The sequence below is a fragment of the Pseudonaja textilis genome, chromosome 3 (genome assembly GCF_049901715.1).
Source record: "Pseudonaja textilis isolate UNSWEBS1 chromosome 3, rPseTex1.2, whole genome shotgun sequence".
Classification (NCBI taxonomy): domain Eukaryota; kingdom Metazoa; phylum Chordata; class Lepidosauria; order Squamata; family Elapidae; genus Pseudonaja; species Pseudonaja textilis.
The window spans coordinates 122,619,106-122,632,069 of record NC_141992.1 but is presented as its reverse complement, the minus strand read 5'-3'; the positions used below and the strand labels follow the sequence as shown (position 1 = coordinate 122,632,069).

Sequence of the window (12,964 nt, the reverse complement as noted above, 5' to 3'; positions counted from 1 at the left end):
ATGTCTTTGTAGATATCATCACAAGAAGCATTTTACAGAAAAGAAACAGCAGACAAAGCCAAGATAGTTAACATACAATGTCAAGAGCTCTTAAAACAAGAATATGGGAATATAAGATGAAATCAAGAGCTCAATTTACTATAGAAGGATTTAGATTTTCCTATGCAGTTAAGAGAAAAATGTGAAGTAGATAACAGAACATTGGGAATTGAATAGCACAAGAACAAGATAGAATTTGAAAATGAGCTATATACAAATGATGAACATGTAATTACTAAAATGAATGAACTTTTGTTGAACATAGAAACAGGAGAAGAACAAGGAAAAGAAAGTATGATAAAATGGACTTAAAACTTTGGAGATAATAGTGTGAATGAAAAAAATGGGAAAATGTATGGTTGAAAGGATTGAAATTCACATTATATTAGAATTTAAAAGAGAAATATTGATATACGTTGATATATGACTTCAGAAAAATTATTTATTTACAAAAATACTTCAAATTTATGATAGAAATTTGGAAAACATTAAGGAGCATTTTATTATGCCTGGTGCTCTTGCAAAAAAAAAAAAAAAAGCCAGAAAACTTTGGGTTCAAATCCACATAGCTATACAATTTTTAAAAAATTAATATTCAATAGAAAAAATATTTTTTCATTGAGACTAATGGATATCAACTAGGAAAGAGTTATGGAATACTGTTTTTATATATGATAACTGCTGCAAGATTATTATATGAAGAAAAATGGAAAGAGTCTGAAATAACCACAATGGAGGAAAGGCTGGTGAAGATGACAGAATTAGCAGAGATGGGGAAAAAAAGGCTTGTTTGATTAAATAAAGGACAATAACTAAATTTATTAGTGACTGGAAACTTTTATGAACTTTTTGATGAAGCAATAAAAAAAAAGAACATGTGATTTATGGGTCTGATCATTAGAAAGGATAGACTACGGAAAATCAATAAACTTAAAGAATTGGAAAGATACAGAGAGGAGGTAAAGTATAAATGTTGTTAAGAAGACTGGGAGCCTTTTTTATTTCTTTCTCTGCACTTTTTTCATCTACCTACTACTGTTTTTACTGTTATTACGTCTTTATTTCACAATTTGTCGTGCTTTTATACTTTTAAAAATTGTTTAGTGAAAATTATATATAGAAATTGGGCTGGGTTTTGAAGGAGTATTTGGTTTGATCATTTATCTGTTAGAATGTTCTCTTGAAAGAAAACTGACAAACAGGAGCAACTCTTGCACCCACTGAGTAGTGGTGAATCATGGATCAGTGTGATCCAGCCATAGTATTTGGCATCACCTGACCATCCTACATTTTGTATGTACCCTGTGAATATTCAGACGTCATTTTCCTCAGGATGAGGCCAGTAGCTGAGCAAGATCAACTACTGGCCTCATCTTTCATTTTTCCTCAAGATGAGGAACAATCAACTTTCCTCAACATGAGGAGGATCATCTCTATCTTGATGTTTTTAAGTTGAGTAGATTCCCTGAATGACAAGAAGCACTAAAATATGCTGGCTTTGACCCAGCCATTATTACATATGCAGTGTAGTACAATACTGTTAAAAACATAGGAAGAACTCTATTAATAAAGGCAGCACGTTTAGTCATGAAAATTCAGCAGTACTAACCATGGTCTCATTTTATCTACTTGAGTGAGGGGGAAGCTTGTTGCATCTCTGTGTTTCAGGCAATTTAAAGTGATAGCTTTAATAGAGAGAGGGGGGGACGAAAGGAACTAAAATATGGATACTAGATTCTTTTGAGCTTTCTCTTGCTTTTCCTCTAGAGTATTCATCCATCAGAGTGTGATGCAAGTAATTAAAAACAAAAACAAAAGGCAACTCTCCTGAGAATTAAACACTTTCAGAATAAGAAAAGGATTTTACACATTAGCCTTCCATATTATGTTTACTGCTTCTACCCCAACTATTTGATTGGAGCACTGTTTATGTCTATGGTCAATCTTACAGATTTTATAGTCACAGACGAACTATTTGTATGTTCCTTATAATTTATTTCTTAGATTTCTATTCCAAGCACAAGGTAGTATAATGAGAAACACATCCTCTAATTCTCCTGGAATTCCAAGGTAAACCAATGAATTTCCCAAGATGCAAACTTGAACCTGGATTTTCTCAGTTCTAATCCAACACAACCATAACCATAACCCCTAACAACAACTACATTCATAAAATATCCTTTTATTTCAAGATAACTCTAGTTCAGTAATTGAAGAACAAGGCTGGCACAGAGAAAAATCAGCAACATAGCCATTGGATGTTATCTCACCCCAAACTTGAGCACATCTACATGCAGGCAAACTTTTGAAGACCACTGTCTTGGAAACTGAGAATGCATATTGAAATGGCTATTCAATCATATTGAATATTGCCCTTTTATTTTATTAGCACTGTTATAAGCTTATTATTCAGAAACAATTTCAACTGAAATCAAAGTGACTACTTAATAAATATGGTGACATTCACTACTGGGGAAAAAATATGATGCTAAGGTCACTATATGTAGATACTGACCTCTCATGCTATTTTTTGTTTGGCAAACAAGTTCATGTAAAGTGCAACCTGTAAGCAAATAAACATAATATGTAATTCAATGACATCACTAAATTAGCTTTCATTGGTGAACTGATTATCATTCTGCCAAGAATTTTTTTTGAAGAATTTAGTGTAACAATATCCAAATTATATGTTTGGAGTTTATTCCATTCTCACTTCCAGAAATTTAGCTAGAATAATCACATTGATTTAACTTTTAACAAAGTTCTTGTTACTCAGTCTAAGTTCTTCCATGCAGAGTCATTTATAATAGTTTCTCATTAATGCAAAACCATTGCTCCATGAAAAAATGGGCAAGGTCTCATAACATCAAAAATTGAAAAGTAACCTTAGTGAAAAAAATATTTTTCAGTATCCCTTATCTAAAATGATTTTTTGCCTGCAGTGTGTTATTATATTAATTATTCATCTGCATATGATATTTATAATTAATGGGTTTCCCATGTTAAAACTAGAACTACACTTGTATCAAATGCTTATAGTAAAAAATCAAGTGCAAGATTGTACTGGCACAGTTTTTGAAGATGCTTCAAAGATTCTCAGAGATTTTTGCATTGTAAATATGTTTCTTTTTTAAAAAAATTGATATACATAGTACTGTTATTCAAGGAGCTTTAACAGGAAAATGAATATTCTTCTATATACAACTTTGCTTGTTCTAGGTGTATCTTTTCATGTAAATATACATATAATTTACAAACATGGTGCCTTCATATTTGTGAAGGCTAGAGATGCTTTGAAAATAATTTGGAGTTGCATGAACATAGCACCTCTCTGCTCTTCATTAAAGCAGCCTGTCTTTTTCTAGAGTTCTAAAGCAGTGGCACTTTTTAAAAAAACATACTTTCACAAAGTCTGAACAAGTGTAGGCTATTTTAATACAAAGGTATTTGGTCTTCTTCTAAGGCATTTTTGAAGCTTGTACAGCTCTTGTGTTTGTCTTTGCTCTTTGACAGTACACATACTAAGATGTTTTTCATCTATGTAAGATGGTCATGTGGATATAGAGTAGAAATGCATCCATGCAAGTGATTTTGGACTATTTTCAGAGCTGGGAATCTAGTCACAAAATATATTGGGTTGTTCTTGCACAATCCCAATTTTGATGCTGGTATTGTTGGGAAGGTAGTCCCAAAGGTGCATTTTCTGGAGGAAACTGGACTTCCTTGTTTTTTTCTTTCTGAAGACATTTCTGTCTGCAAGGAATATAAACACTTTCATTCCTCACTATCCTGTCAGAGCTGGAGAAGCTTTTTGAATGAGAAGCAAAACATCTTCAAAAAGAAAAAAAAACAAGTTACCTCCAGAAAAAGCACCTTTGGGACAACCATGACTTGGATGAGTGAGAATCTCTACAGACTGTTGGGAGGGTAGAATGTCTGAAATACAATAACATGGGTTGGTACTAACAATTTAAAATTAGTTGTAGGAACCACCTTTGCATTCATTTTCCTTCATAACGATTAAAAACTTTGTCTTTGAATCGATCATATTTGAAATCCTTCTTCGCACATCTGAGATAAGAAAATAGGAATCAAGGAAATGCAAAAAGGCTGCTAGAATGCTGCACATAACCAATACCTTGCAATTTTTGTACCCCAGATCTAGGATTCTTCAAACTGAAAGCTGGCAAAACAAGAAAACATTTATACTTGAAGCAAAATCAGCCAGATTTCAAAAGTATTTCATCACTTCTAATGAGATTGTGGGAAGGCAGATTCAACTTCAGTCATGCTTCTGGGCAATAATTCCTCTTTTCACTTATTCTTAATTAATGAATTGCTTAGTTGTACAGACCTCCAGAGGTAATACCACTTGTTTTAATGCATGTTGCAGAGTGGATGTCACCTTATACAAGTCAATAGAGAAAGCTGTTTTTCCATTCTGAGGTTAAGAAACGAAAGGAAAGAAGTTCATGTAAAGCCAACACCATGTTTATATTCAGAAAATGTCTCCCTTGTCACACATTGTAGAGAATAGTAGTCTGATTCACAAGCTTAGTTGGTTTCCCCCTTAGGAACACTCTAATGTTCAGCCACAAGGAATGCAGGTATACAATTTATTTCTTGCCTCTACAAGTTCTCATTTCTATGAACTGGTGCTACATGAGGTACAAGCTGTCAAGCTGAACATAGTTGAGCAGTCCTGAACTCTTTGCTCTTTTGCAAAAGCAAACAGGATATTTATCAAGTTCATAACAGAGCACAGTACACAACTAGCAGATTGTATTTGGCTTTAGCTCCAGCATTGCGTAAGCCTGAATTAGAACAATCTAAATAAAACTGAATGGCAGTTATGTTTATTTTTCCTTCACTATTTTTTCTAGAATTCTGTATGAGTGAGTGTGTGTGTATACATGTACATACATATTGGTATATACACAGGTATATGTACATGTACAGTATTTGTATACATTTATGCACACACATACATATATGAACATGTGTTGGTGCATGGGCATATGCAGAAGTGCCCGAGGGCCTGGCTGGGCAAATCCCTGAAGTTTTCTTGGCAGGTTTTTCAGAAATGGTTTCCTAGGCTTACACAAAGTTATCAGCCCAAGGTTATCCAGCTGGCTTTGTGCCTAAAGCAAGACCACAACTTAGAGTTTCCTGATTTCTGGTATACTGCCTTAATGACTGCACAAAATTGACTCTCATATATATGGAGTGCCAAAATTATATTTCATTTCTAAATGACAACAACTACCTCAGGATGGCTATATGGGAAGCAATATTAAAATATACTAATCAAATAATGAATTACATGAATATGATTAAACAGAGATGACAATGACTAGGGCATTAAAAGATAGATTTGTCCATTGCGAAAATCTATAGGGTCCTGAATATAGCCACAGTGAATATGAAGCTAATTTCATTCTGAATTTAGGTATGTTTCTAGACAAGATTGATCCTGTCAAGTATAACTTTATGTGTTTTATTTGCCTCTCCACTCTTTATCAACATTATTCTGATAGAGCTATTGCAAACACTGAACAGATGAAGCTCAGTTGCCCAGAATGACCCTGGTCTTGGCCTATGAAATTGATGCTAGTATTTTTTAAATGACAGGCTTGAATGTAAAGAAAATGCAGTTTAAGTTTGCAGATGCAAACTTAAATTTGATCAGTGCTACAAACTACATTTCTGCTGCTTTGTATCCGTTCTGAAATACATGGTGGTGATCTGTGGTTCAGTTTTTGTTCATCTTAACTTTAAAATCATTTATTTTAATCCAGGATTTAAAAGGGGGTGAATATTTGAGGAAAGAACAAGGATGATGTCAGCCCTGAGAATGTAGACCAGACCAAGAAACAAATTTTATGGAAATTTAAAACTACTTTTATTAAGATGGATTATAACAGAACTTGCCATCCTGGTTATTCTTTACTTTCTCTCTTTCTTATATTCATGTACATGTGGGAGGTGTTTCTCTGAGATGTTTCATTGAGGCTCAAGCCATATTCTTATATTTGATAATGGATTTCTCCTCTTTCTCCTCTTTCTTTTAAGGTCATCCTCTTTATATCCAAATACAAATAAAAAATCTATCAAGAAATAACTTAGATTTTCATGTCATACTGCTCCCATAGGACCTACCATGGTGATTTTTACTCACTTAAGTGCTGAAGTTCTAGAAATTGAAGTAATCTTAGTCTTCATAGATAATGTACATTCCTTGAGTGACTTCTGATTCATTTTATAATCAGAATCTAAGTAACATCTGGGCTTGTAAATAGAGAGTCAGAAAACAGTGTAGTGATGATAACAGGAATGAGTAATACCTAGTTCTCTGGCTTATATTTAATCCTTTCATTTAGCTACCTGACACACTTTTTTTTCAGTATATACAAGAGAATTCCTAGACAATGCCATCCTAGTATTCTTGAGTAAACTGTCAAGATTTGTGGAATTGTGGATTTATACATCTGAAAAACTCAATACAGTCTTTCCAGTGCTATATAAGGAACACTACAGGTTGACTTATCACAACTGAGCCCAAAATTTCTGTTGCTAAGTGAGACACTTGTTAAGTGAGTTTTACCCCATCTTATGACATTTCTTGCTGCAGTTGTTAAGTAAACCATTGTAGTTAAGTTAGTAATATGATTGTTAAATGAATCTGGCTTCCCCATTTGTTTGTCAGAAGTTCGCAAAGGTGACCACATGACTGCTGGCACTGCAACTGTCATAAATATGAGTCAGCTGCCAAGTGTTTGAATTTTGATCACATGACCATGGGGATGCTGCAACAATCTTAATTGTCAAAAATGTTCATTAGTCACTTTTTCTAGTTGTACCTTTTTACAGTTGTAACTTTGAAAGGCCACTAAACAAATTATTGCAAGTCAAGGATTACCTGTATCTTATAAGACCTCCAATTTCTAGTTGTAAGGAATATTATGAACACATTTATCCGGGATCTAAGCTGGGCAAATGAGGATATAGGACTGATTTACCTGCCCATTATATTTTACCACACTTTTTTGAATTATCATTGTGCTGGATTAAATCTACTGCTTAGGAAAATGTTTGTTATCGTATGTTCTAGAGTTACTTGTGCTATATTAAAAGTATGAAAGGAGAAGCTCTAGAACCTCTTCCATATTACTACAATAACAGAGATTTATGAGCAAAAAATATTGATAAGAATGGCAAACTAGAATATAACATAACATAAATCACTATGCTGAGAAATAGTTTGGATTTGAAGGAAAAACAGTATGCTTTAGGGTGCAAAAGTATATGAAGATAACACCTGTTTGCAACTCTTTAAACTGAACATTTTTTCCTCTGAGATCACATAAGCAATCATATGATCTAGGAAAAGCCTCTTTCTGAATTGCTTTGATTGATAATGATGAATGATTGAGGCTATTAGTAAAGAATTCAAGGTGAATGAGTTCTTAATGTGGAGCTATTATTTATCATTTCTAAAGTGGTTCTTTAGGAGAAAATGGACATGACAGAAATGGGGAGAAAAACAACTAAAAAGAAGGCAAAAATAGTTTTACAAAAATTGTGTACATGTCTTGCATGCAGAGAAATTTAGATAATAAATTCATCCACGATCAGAATCAGTTAAAATTTACCTAAAATGAAAGCTGCAGAGTTAAAAGGATTGTCTTACCAAATGGTATGGAAACTGGTGAAATTGTGCTAATGAGAAGTATAAAGAATTATAGTTGGTGAAATTATGAAGTGAAAGAGCCTATGTGTTAGATGAGCGGGCGCTGTCAAAGCGTGTCATATACCCCGTTCAGCAAGAAATTTTTCAAATGACAACGCCGTGAATTGCGGCCCATTGTCTGACACTAGCAAGTCCGGTAGTCCAAACAGCTTTGTTAGTTTTTTGATAACAGCCTCCGTGGTTGTGGATTTCATGACGCTAACCTCCAGCCAGTTCAAGTAAGCGTCGACCGTTATTAGGAATGTATGTCCCTTTGTGGGTCCGGCAAAATCTATATGGACCCTTGACCATGGCCCTCTGGGGGTCTCCCATTCAAGAGTAGGTGTGGAAGGAGGGTTTGGTCTGGATTTTTGGCATTTTCTGCATGTCGCCACCCATGTTTCAATATGTTTGTCCATCCCTTGCCACCAAACTTCTGGCCAGGGCTTTCATTTTGACTGTGCCTGGGTGTCCCTCATGCAGCATGGCTAATACTCTTTTGTAATGTCTCTGGAAGCACAACTCTGTCCCCCCATAATATACAACCCCTTTGTGTGAAAAGTTCAGTCTGTCGGTTCTGGAAACATTTAAACTGATTGCCGCCATCGGTTTCCGGCTACCCTTTTTCCACCCAGTTCAAAACTCGTGCCAGTTGCCTGTCTTTATTAGTCTCTTTGGCAATGTCTGACATGGTCAGAGGTGAGTTGGGTAATGTCTCTATATGTAGTGTAGATGTTGTGGGTGCTGGGTCGTCTTCCAGGTCAGGTAGGGGGGGAGCGGCTCAGTGCGTCTGCATGTGAGATGCTTTTTCCAGGTCGGTGTATTAGTTGGTAGTTGTAGGCGGCAAGGAACTCGAACCACCTTGTCATCCTTGGTGACAATATGTTTGGGGTGGCCTTGTTCCCTGCCATTATTCCTAGTAATGGTTTATGGTCAGCGATAAGGGAAAAAGTCCTACCATACAGGTATTCATGGAACTGCTTTACACCGATGATTGCTGCTAGTGCTTCCTTGTCCAGCTGGCTATATCCAGCTGGACAATGTCTTGGAGAAAAACGCAATTGGCGCTTCTCTCCTGTCTGGCAGAGTGTGGCTCAGAATGGCTCCGACACCAAATAGTGAAGGGTTGCAGGTCACGGTCAGTGGTAGGGTTTCGCTATACTATATGAGGACTGATTCTGATGTTAGCAGGTCTTTTATTTTCCGGAATGCATTTTCTTCACAATTCTCTTCCGAATTGGAGTCTCTTGCAATGGAATGCTGCCTGGTGGGTCACGATAGTCTGCGCCTCCACTGTCTCAGTGTCAACTGGCAGCTGCTGGTATGCCTGTGCTAGGTCGAGCTTTGCGAAGACCTTTCCTCCCCCCAGTGAGTGTAGGAGGTGCTGTACCACCAGGACGGGATATGCACTCTGCTGCAATGTGTGGTTGAGGGTGGCCTTGCAGTCACCACAGATTCTCATGGACCCGTCTGGCTTTATCGGGGTGACTATTGGGGTTTCCCACTGGGCATGGTCTATCGGCTCCAGGACCCCCGTGTGATGAGCTTGTCCAATTGCTCATCAATTTTTGGCTTGAGTGCGAATGGGACTCGCCTTGGTTTCAGGCGGATTGGGGCAATATTTGGGTTCAGGTTAAATGTTATTGGGGACCCCTGGTACTTGCCTAATTTACTGTTGAAGACCTCCTGGAAATCCTTCATGAGTGTCTCCTCCCAGTCTGCTTCAGCAATGTGGTAGATGCCGGTCACCTCAATCCCCAATGGCATGAACCACTACAGTCCCAGCAGGCTTGGGCGGTCTTTATCCACGATGGTCAATGGGAGTACCTTTGCATGTTCTTTGAAGATTACCTGAAAATGTCTGATTCCGACCATGGGAATCCGGTTCCCCTGGTAATCTTTCAGGGTCAGTCTCTGGTTCTCCAACTCTCATCTGCGTATGCTGGGTACCAGATGCTTAATTGCATTCCAGGAGACCATGGAGAGGTAGGATCCGGAATCCACCTCCACGTTGCACGGCTGGCCTTCGATGTTTACCTGCACATGCACCTTTTGTGTTCGAGTGCCCAATGATGACCGTCTGGTGGGTCTCTTCCTTTTGCTGGTTTTCTCTAAACCACTTGCTTCTTCCCTTGCGGCTCCAATGGCTCTCTGCATGCCGGTCTCTGGTTCGGGGGGGGGGGGCGTCTCGTAGCCTGGGGCTGTAGTTTCTTTTGTTCTGGCAGACTTTGGCAATATGTCCCTATTTTTCACAGTGCCGGCAAATGGCATCTAGGAACCGTCACTCTGAATGGAGATGGTCCCCTTCGCACCCAGCACACTGGAACCCCAACTTACGACCTTTCCACTCCCATCGGTCTCATTCCAATTGTAGTTTGTGGATTTTCTCCTCTTCATCTTCAATCTCGGAGAAGGAATCAACGTCCCTGTGGTGCATGGTTGTGGCTTTCTGGCTTGCTTCTGGTCTTTTGTCCGGGGCTGGTGTGGCTTCTGTGGTTGACTGCCAGTCTATTGTGTTCATTTGTCACTTCTTGGCTGCTGACTGTTTCGCTGACTTGACTGTGGTGGTTTCCGCGATGGCCTCGGTGACTGAGATGTCCGTTCGAGCCATCAGCCGGCTCTGGAATATGGGGTCCCTTAGTCCGAGGACCACGCGGTCTCTCAGAGCCTTGTCCATGTTGGAAAACCCACACACACACCCGAGGTTCCTTAGGGCCACCACGAAGTCGCCGATGCTTTCACTCTCCTTCTGGTCCCTTCTGTAAAACTCATGCCACCAGATGAGGTTGCATAATGGTTTCGCAGTAGCTAGTCCAGTTCTGTCCATGCCATCTCCTTCACATCTTGGGGTTTGGCCAGTGCCTTGGCCATCTTGAACCCTGCGGGCCTGCAGTGTGTCAGGAACACGGCTCTCTTCCTCTGGTCATTCACATCTTTCAGGTTGTTGCTTTCGAGGAACATGAGGAATCGATCGATGTATGATTCCCAGTCCTCTGCTGCCTGATCGAAGGGTGCGGGTGGTGAGTTGCTGCCAGCCATCTCATCGGTTGTTCAGCTCTGGGTTGCCACGTGCTCGACTGGTCTCTTTGTCTCAGGATTCCACCTTCATCGCCAGTGTTAGATTGTGGGAAAGGAGACTCGAGACCAGTGTGACATTTCAGCTCTTTATTTAGTGTATAGATCTGTACAAGATCTTGGAGCCACGGCAGCCCTTCATATAGGGATTGCTTGCGGCTCGCCAGCCAATGACAGCTCTTTGAATCTCCCACAATCGGTCTGGCCAATCGTGGTTGATTCATAACGAGCCAATCACAGCAGTTTAGTCACCCAATCATCTTGCAGGATTGGCGGACCAATCAGATAGGAGTATTTGGAGTATGATAATATAGAACACTATGAATGAGAAAAAAGGTGGATATAAGCGGTTGAGTGATTCCAAAATGATGAGAGAAATATAATGTATCTGCAGAGAAACTGACAAGCAATGTCTGTGTACCTTGTTTTAACTTGTGTGTGAAGAATGCATATCTGTCTGACAACTGGAAAAATGCTGTTGGAATTTCAAAACTGGAAAACACAAAGCATGGGTTACACTTGTAAAGGGCTGGGAGAGCAAAGAAGAAGTGCTCAGTGGTCTGTGCTAGTGTTGGGCCAAACAGTGGATCTGCCTTTATTTTCAAACTGGTATTTGTGTAATGATGGGAAAAAAAGAACAGTACAAGGACTATGTAGAAATGATGAATGTGTAATTACTAAAATATATGAACTTTTGTTGAGCTTAGAAGCAGAAGACATTGACTTCTAACTCTCTTTTTCCTCTTACGATCCTGGGTATGACATAAATATGAAACTCACAAATGAGTATCTACTTTCCACTTACAGCTGTGTGCCTGGTATTTGGGTAGCCTATGGAATAAGGCTGTATTATTTGTTTTGGCAGGCTTTTTTTCTAATTTTGTTTTTGTAACTACAAAAAGAAATTATCAATTTGCTCCTATCATTTCTCTTCGTAACTTGAAATTGTTTCACTCAATTGTTTTCCAAAATAGTTTGATTTAACCCCAACCTAAACCTGAAACTAATTACATAAAAGGTTACAATACTATCCCTGTCAAATACCTCCTCCTTAACTATTGTTTTTCATACTTAACTCTCAAAGTTCTAAAACAGGCAAATTCCAAGTCTGTAAAAAGCTTTAAAGTTTTGCAAATTCTATTCAGGTGAATGAACTGCCACAACAGCTTTAATTTAACCAAAAATTATGAACAATGTCAGCAATATTATCCTTGAGTTCTGTAGTTTTTGGATATTACAGTGGATTTTCTTTATTTTTAAAGTTAGCCAATTAAGAGATTTGATAATATTAATTAGTGACTGAACGCATACAAAACTAGGGTTTGATACAGAATGAAATGTAGATTCCTAGATCAGGCAGACTAATAGCATGAAATTTAGTATATTGTTACAAAGGAAGAGGTTAGGCTTATTTAAGGAAGAAAATGAATTCAATAGAACATAAATGTTTTATCCTAGTGAGTTCTTATGTGATACACTAGCCATAATGTAATGACCTTTTCAATGGCTGTTGCCTGTGTAACATGGATTAAATTCTCACTACATTTCAGACTATTTTATAACACCTAAGTTATGCTACAATTTGATTTAAAGGCAGAATATTATGCTCTATTTTTAAATTAATCTTTAAATGTTTAGCTTGCATATAACTTAAAATAAATTAAGTAAGGATTCAGTATATGCTGTACTCACTCTAATTTCTATAGAGGCAGGGCAGGATTTTAAGCTCATTTATTTATTTATGACATCCAACTCCATGCCATTCTGGGTGGCATACAACAATAAAAATAATCAAAAACCATAGGAATGTAGAATAATTCTAGTATATGTCAATATACCTAGAGATACTTGAAACATTTTTAATCTCATATTAATCTCATATTAAAGAAGTATCCAAAGTATACTTCCTGAATTTTGGCACTATCCACAAACCTTGGGAACTATTTTTTTTATATACTTGCAATTCTGGGTAGCCCTTCATTTTTTTCCTCCTATTCCCAGTTGACCAATCATGGCAATTAGAAAAAAATGACTGCTCTGAAGACCTTATTAAGAGCTGTGAGACAGCAGTATTCCTTTGGATTGCTGGTTGGTGTGTCAACTTTCTTGTAATGAGGCTGA

At 37.7% G+C, this 12,964-nt stretch overlaps 1 protein-coding gene across 1 annotated transcript in view; it reads left to right on the top strand.

Annotated features, from left to right (window-relative positions):
• Window positions 1–12,964, top strand: part of CDH12 (cadherin 12) — a 787,338-nt gene that overhangs the window by 387,483 nt on the left and 386,891 nt on the right. The window lies entirely within an intron of this gene.